Source organism: Eurosta solidaginis, chromosome 4, assembly GCF_040869045.1.
Source record: "Eurosta solidaginis isolate ZX-2024a chromosome 4, ASM4086904v1, whole genome shotgun sequence".
In the NCBI taxonomy this organism is placed as follows: domain Eukaryota; kingdom Metazoa; phylum Arthropoda; class Insecta; order Diptera; family Tephritidae; genus Eurosta; species Eurosta solidaginis.
In genome coordinates this window covers 161887740-161900465 of record NC_090322.1, presented here as the reverse complement: position 1 = coordinate 161900465, position 12726 = coordinate 161887740, and the positions used below count along the sequence as shown (strand labels likewise).

General features: G+C 39.7%; 1 long non-coding RNA gene across 1 annotated transcript in view; it reads right to left on the bottom strand.

The window, feature by feature from the left end:
- LOC137250559 (uncharacterized) overlaps positions 1–12726 on the bottom strand; it is a 552581-nt gene that overhangs the window by 475068 nt on the left and 64787 nt on the right. The gene's annotated exons all lie outside the window — the stretch shown is intronic.

Here is a 12726-nt window from a genome sequence, read left to right as displayed (position 1 = left end):
GCTTGCAAAACTTTTAAATTACCTTCTTTTAAAAGTGGGCGGTACCACGCCCATTGTCCAAAATTTTAGTAATTTTCTATTCTGCGTCATAAGTTCAACCCACCAAGTTTCATAGCTTTATCCGTCTTTGGTAATGAATTATCACACTTTATCGGTTTTTCGAAACTTTCGATATCGAAAAAGTGGGCGTGGTTATAGTCCGATATCGTTCATTTTAAATAGCGATCTGAGATGAGTGCCTCAAGATACCTCAAAATTTACTCAAGCTATCGTGTTAACGGACAGACGGACGGACGGACGGACGGACATGTTTCAATAAAATTTTTTTTCGATACTGATGATTTTGATATATGGAAGTCTATATCTATCTCGATTCCTTTATACCTGTACAACCAACCGTGATCCAATCAAAGTTAATATACTCTGTGAGCTCTGCTCAAATGAGTATAAAAAACCAAGTGTATAAATACTGTCCACACAGCGAGTAAGTAAGAATGTCGAGCAGCTCGCGAAATTTACGAGTACTTCGAGATACGAGAATCTCGCGAGAAGGCGATTTCTCGATTTCTCGGGTCTCGAAAATCTTGCCTGTATTCGAGAAGAAACAGAACGCTCTAGTAGGAACTTGAGTTTATTTCTATGCTCTCAGAGAACCCTTATCTCGAATTATTGTAGTTTCTGGCTTCAGATTCTGTTTATCTCCCTCCCACTCCCAAACCCAGATTCTGTTTATCTCCCTCGCACTCCCAAATCCACCCACTTCCGCTACCGGCCCCACGTCCACTCCCACTCCGTCCCCGAGTCCCCCTTCCATCTCCACTCCCACTTTCACTATCATTCCCTCTCCTTCTCTCACTCCACTCATTCCCAATCCATTACCATTCCTACTTCTACACCTAGACCCACCTCCATTTCCTCTCAAACTTCCGGTGTCACTACTACTCACTCTTCTACTCCCACTCCCTCTACCTGTCCCACTACAATTTCTCATTTGTGGAATCTCTATATTAAGCATTAAATACCTGTTTCACCTGACTGACTGACTTCATTATCCTTGTTTTTTAAAAACGTTTACAAAACAATATGAAAATAACGCAGGTACAATTTTGACACTCGCAATAATTTTTATAAATAAAATATGGATAGATAGTTAGGACGTTCTCCTGTATGACAATATTCCCCCGTGCGGTATTTCTACTCCCTGTAAACAGAGATATTTTTCATATTGAGACTTCTGAAAAAAGGTCGTTGTATCTTCTCCCTCTTCCTCTAAATCTTTGAAACATCTCTCTTCTCCGTATCTTGCCCCTTTCTACTCCCATTATTTTCATCAACCTCTCTTTATTTTTCTTCATTTCAGTTCATTCTCAGGCTTTCTAATCTTAATATATTTCCGTTGCAATTTCAAGTTTTGTTTCCATTACCTACTCTCACTTCCGTTCCTCTATTTCATCTTATTTTTACCCATCTTCCTCTCCTCCTTCTATTTCTCTTGAATGCGATTTATCGCTATAATTTTTCAAATAGCAAGATATTTCTAAAATATCGCTGTATCAAACATCAAGAAAACCGCACAAAATTTCACAATAGGTTTTCCCCTGGTCCCCTAGCTAGAGAAAAGGTCCGAAATATTACACTTATCGAAGAGAACCTTGTACCAAACTTAATGAAAATCGCACCATAAAACAATTTTTTTTCGAATAACCGGTCACTGTTCCGCTTTGTGGAAAGTTAATTTTCTCAAGAATTAAGCTAGACAAAGAGGTACCCCTTAACAAATTCTCAAGCAAATCGTCCCAAAAATACAACAGGTCAGTCCCTGGTCCACTTCGCGGATAGAAAATTCTCTGAAATAAAGAACCAGTCACCGGGGTACCCTGAAGCCAATCGTACTATATACTATTTTTGTTTGAAATAGTTCGGCCCCTGTACTGAATTTCAAGCTAATTTCACCATGAATTAGACTTTTTTTTGTAATGGGAAGGTCCCTGGTGCCCAGCAAACATCAATAAAATAGTTAGGATCTTTCACATTCACAAGAAAAAGGCCGAGTCTCAACGTAACATGGAAATCTACAAACAGAAACCATTCGACGGTAGAATAATAAACGAACAGATAAACACAATTTCTGACACAATATTTGAGCCTTTAAAATTTGTTTACAAGAAACAAAGTAATCACACAGGTAAAAGAAACAAACACACAACAGCAAATAAACATAAAATAATAAACGAACCAAAGCAACAAACCCACAAAAAGTCCAACGACTAGAATTACTGACTTGTACCTGCCTCGGTCAGCCACACAAATCGATCAGTAAAAACCCCCTCGGTTCTTAATGAACACCCAGCACATACACACAAATATACACAAGCATCAATTTTGACAATACCTGCTCATGTACGTTCGAACTATAAATACAAGACAAGCGAAAACAACAGATCAGAACGAAAATCGACACTGATGATGGCGCAACGCCAAAACCGGTTTGTCTCGAAACCAAATTTGACAAGGGATGATGGAAAATCGTTAAAATATACATCCCTGGTCTACTTCTCAGACAAAATTGTGAATCAAAAGCATCATTAAATCCCCTTGAACATACGCAGGATATCGGTATAGTGGTATAGAAGGAGTTCAGTAACAAACACACGTACAGAACAACCATGTATATACATATATTAAGATATAAATTTTACTATATTTTTGACAGCGTATTATCTGGAAAACGCTGAACTGCGCAGAACTTTGGCATCGCTAATCGAAAGTGCAACGAATGTGAAAGTATTTGTTTATTTTTTTAAAACGTTTAATTGAAATATGCAAATTTATTAATTTTATAGCAAAGTTTTTTTGCAAACAGTATGTATGAGAATGTACTCTTAATTCGAGTTGATATTGATATACATACATATGTGTATATAATTCAGAAATTTAACTATTGTAATTAATTCATAAATAAACACGACATTTATTTCGAAGACAATTGCAATCAAAAATTTATTTTTAAAATTCTTTGTAATTCAAATTTTAATTCAATTAAAAGGATAGGTAAGATTGAACCGGCCGGTCAAAACCTTACATAGATTTTATGTGACCATAGTATTACCAGGATTTGTTTGACGGCCAAACAAAAGAAGCTCGATTATGTGCCAGGGTGCCAGGACTTTTGTTATAGAATGATATGTTATAGAAAAACTTCATCCTCTTGGCGAATATTAGATGTTTTCTAGAACCTAGCTTAATTGCTGCCTCTAGATCTGGCAACGCTGCTGTTCCTTTGGCGAACGCATGACACGACCACAGAACAAGCTAAACCGTTTTTTTCCTGAGGCTAGCACCTCCTACATCTGCTGTTACTAAGCATTTCACGCCGGTATGCTCCTCGAGAGTCTCTTTCTTCAGAGAGATGAGCCACTTTGTGATTCTAATAATGGTAGGATTTTCACATCATCCTAGATATTTTGTCTACGCCATAGGTTTTCAAAAAATCTTGCATAACATATTGGTTATGATATTTACCAGTTTTAGTTCTGTATCTGTTTAAATGATAGACAAATTTCGAAGATTATCTTATCTTAGCAGTCAGTTATATATTATAGCTGCTCGATCCTTTCATGCAAGGTATCCAAATATAATTTGGGGCTTTCGCGTTGTCCTGTATGTAGTTAGTGCAAGGTTAATATCAAAAGTGTGTTTTTGAATATTATGAATTTAAATCTAAAACTTTGCCTTTCTGAATCTGCCATTCAATTACATAGTATCCCAGTAAAATTAAGCCAAATTTAATAAGGTACGGTATGATGTCATTAATAAGTGAGCAAACTAAACAAAAAAAAACGTCCGCAGATAAATTTTGTAACAAGGATACATGCGCTCAGTTAAGTTAAAGTGATAAAATGTCATGTGCGGCCAACGTGTGATGTGACGTAAATGATATCTACCGCTGCCCAAACAAATCATTTGTCAACTTGTCAAGTGCCGCCTGTCTGACTTAACATTGTAAGTTGATTCTCGTCTAGAAAGTAAATTTAATAAAATTTTGATAAATCACTTTAATTCATGAAATTTATGATACCTAAAATTGTACAAAAGCATCGAATTGCTCATAAGGACAAACTTTTCTCTCTTAGAAATATGTTCTTTGATTTAATCGTATATTCATTCCAGAAATATATTTATCCGGAAAATACGTCCATGGTCACTAATTTGATTCACAATTTTATAAACATAATTGTTGCTGATTGACATAACAAAAAAGAACAAATGCCCTCGATATTTAAAAGAAAGTTAATGCAGCGGTGGCAAATTTCCACCGCATAAGACATATTCATGTTAAATTTGCCAGTTGAAAGCATATGAAAAGGGATTGAGGGCAAACTAGTAATGGTTTTGAATGCAATAGAAGTGCACCAGCTCAGAGCTTAAATTTTTCTCATCGGAAATTTATTCTGAAATCGCTAGCAATTTTGCAGGTATTTTCCAAATATCACCTATATGCTACGGTTCAAGTCTAGAGCTTAATGGAAGATTATTTAAAAACCAACTGCAAGAATTTCCACTTTTGTATGGAAAATATTCAGACATATAGCATAGAGGTAGAGAAAATAGAGGAGAGTTAAAAAACCAACTTGGCCAAGAGCGTAGATCCCAATTTATTTACGCAATTGCATGTAATAATCCTTGACAAGGATATCAATCATTTTTCTTGTAATTACAGCAGTATCGCGCCATAGATTTTTCGAAAGGGTAAATTTTTCGATCAAAACACCCAACAAAACCCAAAAAATATTTTTTTTATAAAAACTGTTATCGCCAACGTTTTTACAACATTTTTTTGAAAAAAAAAATATTTTTTGGGTTTTGGAGAGTGTTTTGGTCGACAAATAAAACCTTTCGCCATTTTTTTTCGCAGGCTCGAAAATAATTTTTTTGGGTATGCGTAGTAGAACCCACACCAGACCCCTTACTGCTGTAGAACCCAAGCAGTTACTGGAACCGAATCTGTAACCGTGAACCAAAGTCTGAACTGAAAGCATGAAATTCAATCGCAAAATCTTGATCCTATCAAAAGATAGATAAATGGGAAAGATTTGGAGCGGTTACTTATGGTCAAACCTGCGTAGCAGCCATAGCCGAACTCCAAATATGGTTCAAAGGTAAAAATTTGGTGACGCAAGGTCAACAGCTATACGTCGATTGACCTTATGACCACAAAGTGCATTGAACATATTGTAACGAATTTACTTGCATGGCTTGAAACCACCCTTGCATTCTTTCTGAAAAATTCTTTCAGTCGTTTTAATGCGTCCATTAGGGTTTGTCGATGCCGGTCTTTTTCTCGCAGGTACTTTTAATTTCGCTTTATTTGACCCACTCGATCCACCAACCTTTTCTTTTGACTTTCGTGGCCTTTGTCGAGTCTTCTCCACCATTACTCGATTACTACTGACCCCTTTCTCCAACTTGAAGTTAAGTGGTATATCCTGGTTCTCATAACGCATCACCCTCCTCTGCATATCGATCTTGATGTCATGGTCAACCAAGAAGTCCACTCCCAATATGACTTCCTCAACGATCTTCGCCACAACGAATTTGTGTAGAACCGTGACCTTTCCAATCAAGACCTCACATATCACTTCTCCTTGGACTTGGTTATACTCGCCAGTGACCGTACGCAACCTTGATCCAGGTAACGGTTTTACTCTCCTGTTGATCAAGTGAGATCGGATCAAGGAATGAGATACGCCCCTATCTACAGTCAGTATACGTTCTTTGCCATCTACATTCCCTCTGACGGTAAGACTGCTCGATTTTCTACCAGTTTGCGACACAGATATTCAATATCCGGGGCAAGTTTTCGTTCTTTACATCCGACAAGCTCTTGCTCATTTCCGCCAGCTTTGCGTTTACGGCCACCCACATTGTTGGAAGTATTAGGACAAAGATCGCAATGACGTGAAATGTGACCGGACTTCCCGCATTTGAAGCATTTGATAACTTTTTCACTCCGCTTTTCGATCCTTTCAGCGCCTCCAATATTGCGTCTACCCACTCTGGCCTTTCTACTTCCACACGGTGTGCTTTGAAAACTGGCTTACACAGAAGCGACACTGTTTCCTGAATCAGAGCTTGTGGCACCGTTTCTGCGAATGTTGGCTTTGGGTTTGCGTATGTAGCTCGCTTTGTTACGGCGTGCCGTATGCCATTTATAAAGCTCTGAATCTTTACCCTTTCAGTGTATTCCACGGGTGCGTCCGCATTCGCTAAATGTGCTAGCCTTTCAATATCCGACACAAACCCTTGCAATGTTTTACCAGGCCTCTGGAAGTGGTTCAGCAACTCCATTTGGTATATCTGCTTCCTGTGTTCGCTTCCGTATCGCCTCTCTAGAGCGCTCATCAATATTTCGTAGCTGTTCCGCTCTCCCTCGGGAATAGTCTGTAGGATTTCAGCAGCAGATCCTTTCAATGCCACGAATAGTGCAGCAACTTTATCTTCAGCACTCCAGTTTTCACTGCTGCGGTCTTCTCAAACTGAATCTTAAACACCTGGAAAGAAACAGAACCGTAAAAGGATGGTGTTTTTACCTTTTGAATTGCTTGCTGAAACAGCTAGGCGATTTAGTTGTAACTGCTCCATACGACCTTTTAAATCATCTACTTCTGCCTGAAATTGAGCCATTTTTGCATCCTGCACTTCTAGTTTTGATGATACCTGTTTCAAAATTTCTGCCGATATTTCAGATATACGTGCCTCTTGCGCTTCCAATTGAGATGCCATATATGTCTTTTGGTCTTCCAGTTGAGATGACACTTGCGACGTCATTTCTGAAATACGTGCCTCCTGTGATTCCAGTTTGGATGCCATATATGTCTTCTGCTCTTCCAATTGGGATGCCATATATGTCTTCTGTTCTTCGAGCTGTGTTTCCTTCTTGGATGTTATTCGTGTCTCTTGGGATTCCATCTGTAATGACATATACGTTTTCTGTTCTTCTAGTTGAGATGACATATACGTTTTCTGTTCTTCTAGTTGAGATGACATATACGTTTTCTGTTCTTCTAGTTGAGATGACATTGTCGATGTTTAAGCAGATATTGCAGCCAAAATCATGTTCAAGTCTGTGCTCCTAACTGTCTGCGATGTTTCGTTTTTTTCTTCAATTTTTGTTGTTGTCTCATCCCCATCAGGATAAAAGACATACTCGTCCACATCAATTCCTTCTGCTTCCATTGCCTCTCGTAGCCGTGCCTGAAGTTCGAGTTTAACGCCGCTTGTATTCAATCCACGGCTCTCCAACTCCTTCTTTAGTTGCTGGATCTTCAATTCACTGAACTTTGCCATGCCCTTGTTGTCCTCTGGAATTTATTCAACAATTCCTCTTCTGACACCAATTGTAACGAATTTACTTGCAAATCCTCTTATTTGCCCTTTTGCTAAGTTCGATCACTAAACTGTTGAATAAATAACTCCAATATTGAATAATGGAAAAATGGCCTTTATTAAAGTAGTTCACAATAACACTTATACTTTGCAACTAGCTTGCTTAACAACCAAACTGACTGATAGCTCAAATGAAATTCTACTATTGCCCGACATATTGCGTGCTTAATCAATAACTGCTTGATAGCTCAAATCAATTTTAATTCCAGCGCCTCTACATTTGCTGACTTTTATACTCTCTGATTTCAACGTTCGCATCTCTAGGCGCTTCCATTTCCAGAATCTACTAGTTGGCCATCAGCTCTCAAATTTCTCAGCTGTAGCTACAATTGCACGATTTTATAGCTTCTCTCATTACATACTTATAGGAGTATCTCAGATGTATGCATGTGTTTGTGCATTGATTCTCCGCTGCTCGTATACGTACATGGTACATATGTGTAGACGCAATTATTGTTTCGTTTATGTATATACATAATGATTGAATTATTGATGATAATTCACGTCACTGCTTAGCATCGGCTTAGAGATAGCAGCACCCCTTAGTTTTGCTAATATTCGTAACAATATTATCACATGAAATGGCCAAACGTCAAATTTAAAATAGTCACAAAATCAATTATATTGACATTATACCATCCTGCTTTCTGAAATGGTCATAAAGTCAACTGTTTTTTGTTTTTTTAAGTGGCCATAAGTTCAATTATTTTATTTTCACCTACACATATAAAAATGTTAGCAACTTTTGAATTATAGTTACGTTTAACTGTTTTCGCTGTGCTTTTGTTCAGTCGAATGAACAAATTTATTTTTTTTGTTTAAAATTTTCGAATATCTTAGTTTTTTTTTCTTGTCAAAAATCGGAAAATTGCCCCAATGAGGTTCCTTCTGAGATGATAAAAACTTATTTAAATGAAAGTAAGTGTAAACGTCGATTTATTTTGACATGTACATAAATTATGTATTTAAAATTTATTAAAGAGAATATATGTATTGACAAAGTTGAATTATTTAAAAATGTATGTATGAATATTTGTGCCGAATGGTATTACGCGATTATGGACAAATGCGTGTGCTCGCCGTCGCTGCTAATTTCAACTAACTCTCAACTATCTGTGACAGCTCGGCCTTTCCTGACTCTTCGTCCTCACAGGACGACTCGTCGCTATCGTCATCCATGTCCTGTTCCGGACTCCATATACACCATGGTTTTAGATGTTCTGCTGACATAACGTTGGAGTAACGTCGCTGTGTAATTGTGACATCTGGCAAATCTTCGACTATGTACCGATCGTAATTCAGCACCTTCGTTATCATGTATGGACCTTTATATGCCGGGTCTAGCTTATGCGATTCGCCTGTTGCGAATGGGATGTAATCCACCACTACTAGATCGCCTGTCTCGTACTTGGTTGGTGCCTTGTGCCTTTTTTCGTACCTTTCTTTCCACTTATTCCGCTCGGTCATGATTCTATCGACTGCCATATTTCGCTTCATATCTATATCCGACATGTCGACCTCGTCATGTATCGCTTGTATTAGTCGGTTGCACGTAACATCTCTAGGATTGAAATAAAATACTAATTCGTAAGGAGTATAGCCGGTTACCTCGTTTTTTGTGAGTTCAAGCTCCATTGTATCTTTGAGAGATGTGCGTCCCAATTTTTGTTATCCTCGACTGTACATTTGAGTGCTTGCGATAGCGTTTTGTTGACCCGCTCGGCTTGACCTTTGGCCCTTGTGTCCTTACCGCCGTCTTGATATGCTGTATGCCTCGCTTATCCACAAACGCTTGGAATTTTGCAGATGTAAACGCGGTTCCTCGGTCGGACTTAATAGGTTGACCGAATATGCCAATCATCTCTTCTAATGCATTGATGACTGGTTCGGTCTTCGTATTCCGTGTTGGTTTGAGTACGACATACTTGCTGAATCCGCAGACCACTACTAGCACGTACACAAATCCAGATCGACTTTTTGGGAACGGGCCCACATGATCGACGTAAACATGCCTAAAGGAATTGGCAAAACATTCGTAATGTGGAGCTGACCCTCCTTTCGTCCACTCTTGACTTTATTGCAACAGCATTCCTCGCATGAAGCTATATACGACTTCACGTATCGTCTCATTCGTTCGAACCAAAAATGTTTTGATATTCGTGCGAGCGTTTTCTCGAGAGCGAAATGTCCAACATCGTCGTGGCTCGCCTTGGTAATGCGCCACCGAACCGCTCAAGGTACCACCAACTTATATTCGTGACCTACCTTCCGGAAAAGTCTATAATTGCGTATTTCGTAGTCTTCTTTTATTTGTTTGGCTATTGCCTCGTCCACGTTTCCAATATCTTTAAGGACTTCACATATTTGACGTAATTTCGGATCTTGAGTTTGCATGACATATACCCAATCGGCGGATTTCATCACCTGGTTTACTTGTAGAACTCGTTCAGCTACCGTATCGGGTTTCGATGGAGGTTCAACCGGTGCCCTGCTCAGAGAATCCACATGTTGCATATTGGCTCCTGCACGATGAACACAATCGAAATCGTAGTCTTGCAATCGTAGCCACCACCTGGCTATGCGTGGACGTAGTGATGTAATATTCTTTGGCGTAGCTACCGCGTTACATCCGTTCGAACCACAAAGTGCGTACCCAGTAGGAACATACGAAATCTCTCAATAGACTCGACAATAGCGAGCACCTCTAACTCATGGCTCGAATATTGCGTCTCAACGGAACTACACTGACGGCTGTAGTACTGCACTGGTTTCAGCTCCTTACCTTCCAGCTGTAACATAACACCAGACAAACCAATTGCGCTGGCATCCGTATGCACTTCGTGTTGTTTCATTATATCAAACATGACCAATACTGGTTGCGTTGTAAGTGCTTCTTTTAGTTTACAAAATGCCTTTTCGTGATCCGTAGTCCACTCATACTTGATGCCCTTTCGTAACAGCGTGGCTAGCGGAAAAATTCCGTGAGTCCCAAAAACTGCCGAACTTCCGTCGGTGTGCGTGGTTGAGGGAACTCAGTGATACACTTTACCTTTTCTTCGCCTGGACGGATATCCTTCGCATCAACGACGTGACCCAAAAACTTTATTGTTGTTTCTAAAAATGAACATTTTGACGGCCTCGACGTAAGCCCTGCTTCCTTGACCGCTTGCAAAAATTCCGTAATTACTTCGATACTTTCTTCGACGGATTTTGTAGCGATGACTACCTCACCCACGTAGCTAATGATATGGTTGCGAGACTTCAAGTTACGAATTAGTCGTATGATCATCTCCTGAAACACCATTGGAGAATTGCGTAATCCAAATGGCATGACGTTGTGCTCAAATAACCCACCAGGGGCAAGGAAAGCTGTGTACGGCTTGCTTTCTTCTTTCAATGGTATTTGATAATACCCGGATGTCATGTCGAGCGACGTAAAAAATGTGTTACCTGCTAGCTTTGATAGCTGCTCTTCCACCACCGGCATCGGAAAATGTTTCTTCAACGTAATCGCATTGAGCGCCCTGTAATCGACGCACATTCTGTCTTCGCCATTAGACTTTTGCACAAGAATTACTGGTGCCGCGTGTGGCGATGAACTATAACGTATGATGCCGTGTTGCAGTAAATTGTTCACTATTTTCGTTAACGTAGAACGCTGTGATAAGGGTACTTGGTAGCACTTACCCACCACAGGTTGATCGGATGAGATAACAATGTCCATCTCCGTTGTTCTACATCTGCCTAACTTTGCCAAATCTTCAGCAAAGCAACCTTCGTATTCGTTAAGCAAGTCACCCACTTTGACGAACACTTCCTCTGGTAATTTGTTATTTACGTTGAATGAATTTCGAGCCTTCTTCGAAACTCGCATCACACCAGCATCGAGAGTTAACCTGTAATCGTTATGGCAAAGTACATCTCTACCCAAAAGAATATCAAATGTCATGAACTTATCTGGAACGATCTGACAGGTGGTCAAGATCCTAACTCCATCGATGATAATCTCTGCGTTGATAGACTTTGTGCTGCTTATGACTGCACCTCCAAAACCTGTAAGCCATTTCATTGATAATGTACGCTGTGCTTCTGTTAGAACCTTGGACGCCGCAATTAGTGACACATCACTACCAGTGTCGATGAATGCTTCGTAACGACTGCCATTCCATTCGACCGCTTTGATGACAGGGTTTGGTACACAACTGACTTCACTTTGCACTTCTGCTACGTTTGGTTTTACTTCTTTGCAATCCTTTGCCTCGTGACCAACCTTGATGCATTTGCTACATCTCGTCTTCCGCTGTGGTTGTGAACACTTCGATGAAATGTGTCCAAACTCGTTACAATTGTAGCATTTAATCGGCTTCTTGTCCGTCGTAGTTTTCTGGCTTTGTTCGCTATTACTTTTATCGAATGACGCACTTGATCTTGAAGAATTTTGTGTTGGCATAATGGCCATCGCTTCTAGCGAACGTAAAAGGTAGTTGCATGTTGGAAACTTCAACGCGAGTAACGTGCGCGACAAGCTAGCATCGTTAAGCCCAGATATAATGTACGAATTTATCGATTCCTCGTCGATTCTGCCTCGTCTACCAATGCTCAGCATTGCATAGTAGAACTCCTCCAATGTTTCTCGTGGTTGCCGTTTACGTTGTGCCATTTCACGATGCACTTGCGCTGACATTATCGGTTTCGGAAAATCTTTCATAAAAATTTATACGAACGCCGACCAAGATTGAAACACCTGTTGTGAATCTAACCAGGTTTTCGCTACACCTTTTAGATTCAATTGCGCTGCCACTACGATCTCTTTTTCAGGCCATCCATAGATACCCTGCAGCTGCACCACTTTATCTACAAATACCTCGGAACTAATGCTGCCTTTTAGTGGATCAAACGTTGGTAGAATTCCACTAATTTCATGTACACTGGCTGGTCGTTGTAGTGCTGCCGTTGACTGACGTGTCGTTGCAGTTACTTCTTGCTCCAGCGCAGATGTCGTTGTCCGTTGTTCCTGTGCATTCACCATGGCGGCTTGCCCGACTGTGTTACGTGTAGTGGCAAGTTCACCTACCGTTTTCGTTAACTCCATGAGCATTTGACGTAGCTCATCCATTTGCTGTTGCGTTGAACCTTCATCCATCGATTCCTCCAGCTCTTCGTAGTCTACTTCGTCCGTTCCATAAATCTCCAAGAATTTATTTATTTTGGTTGCTTTATTGCCGATCAAAATAACTTATTGCTTTGTAGCAATTTGTTGAGTTGATCAATTTTTAAATT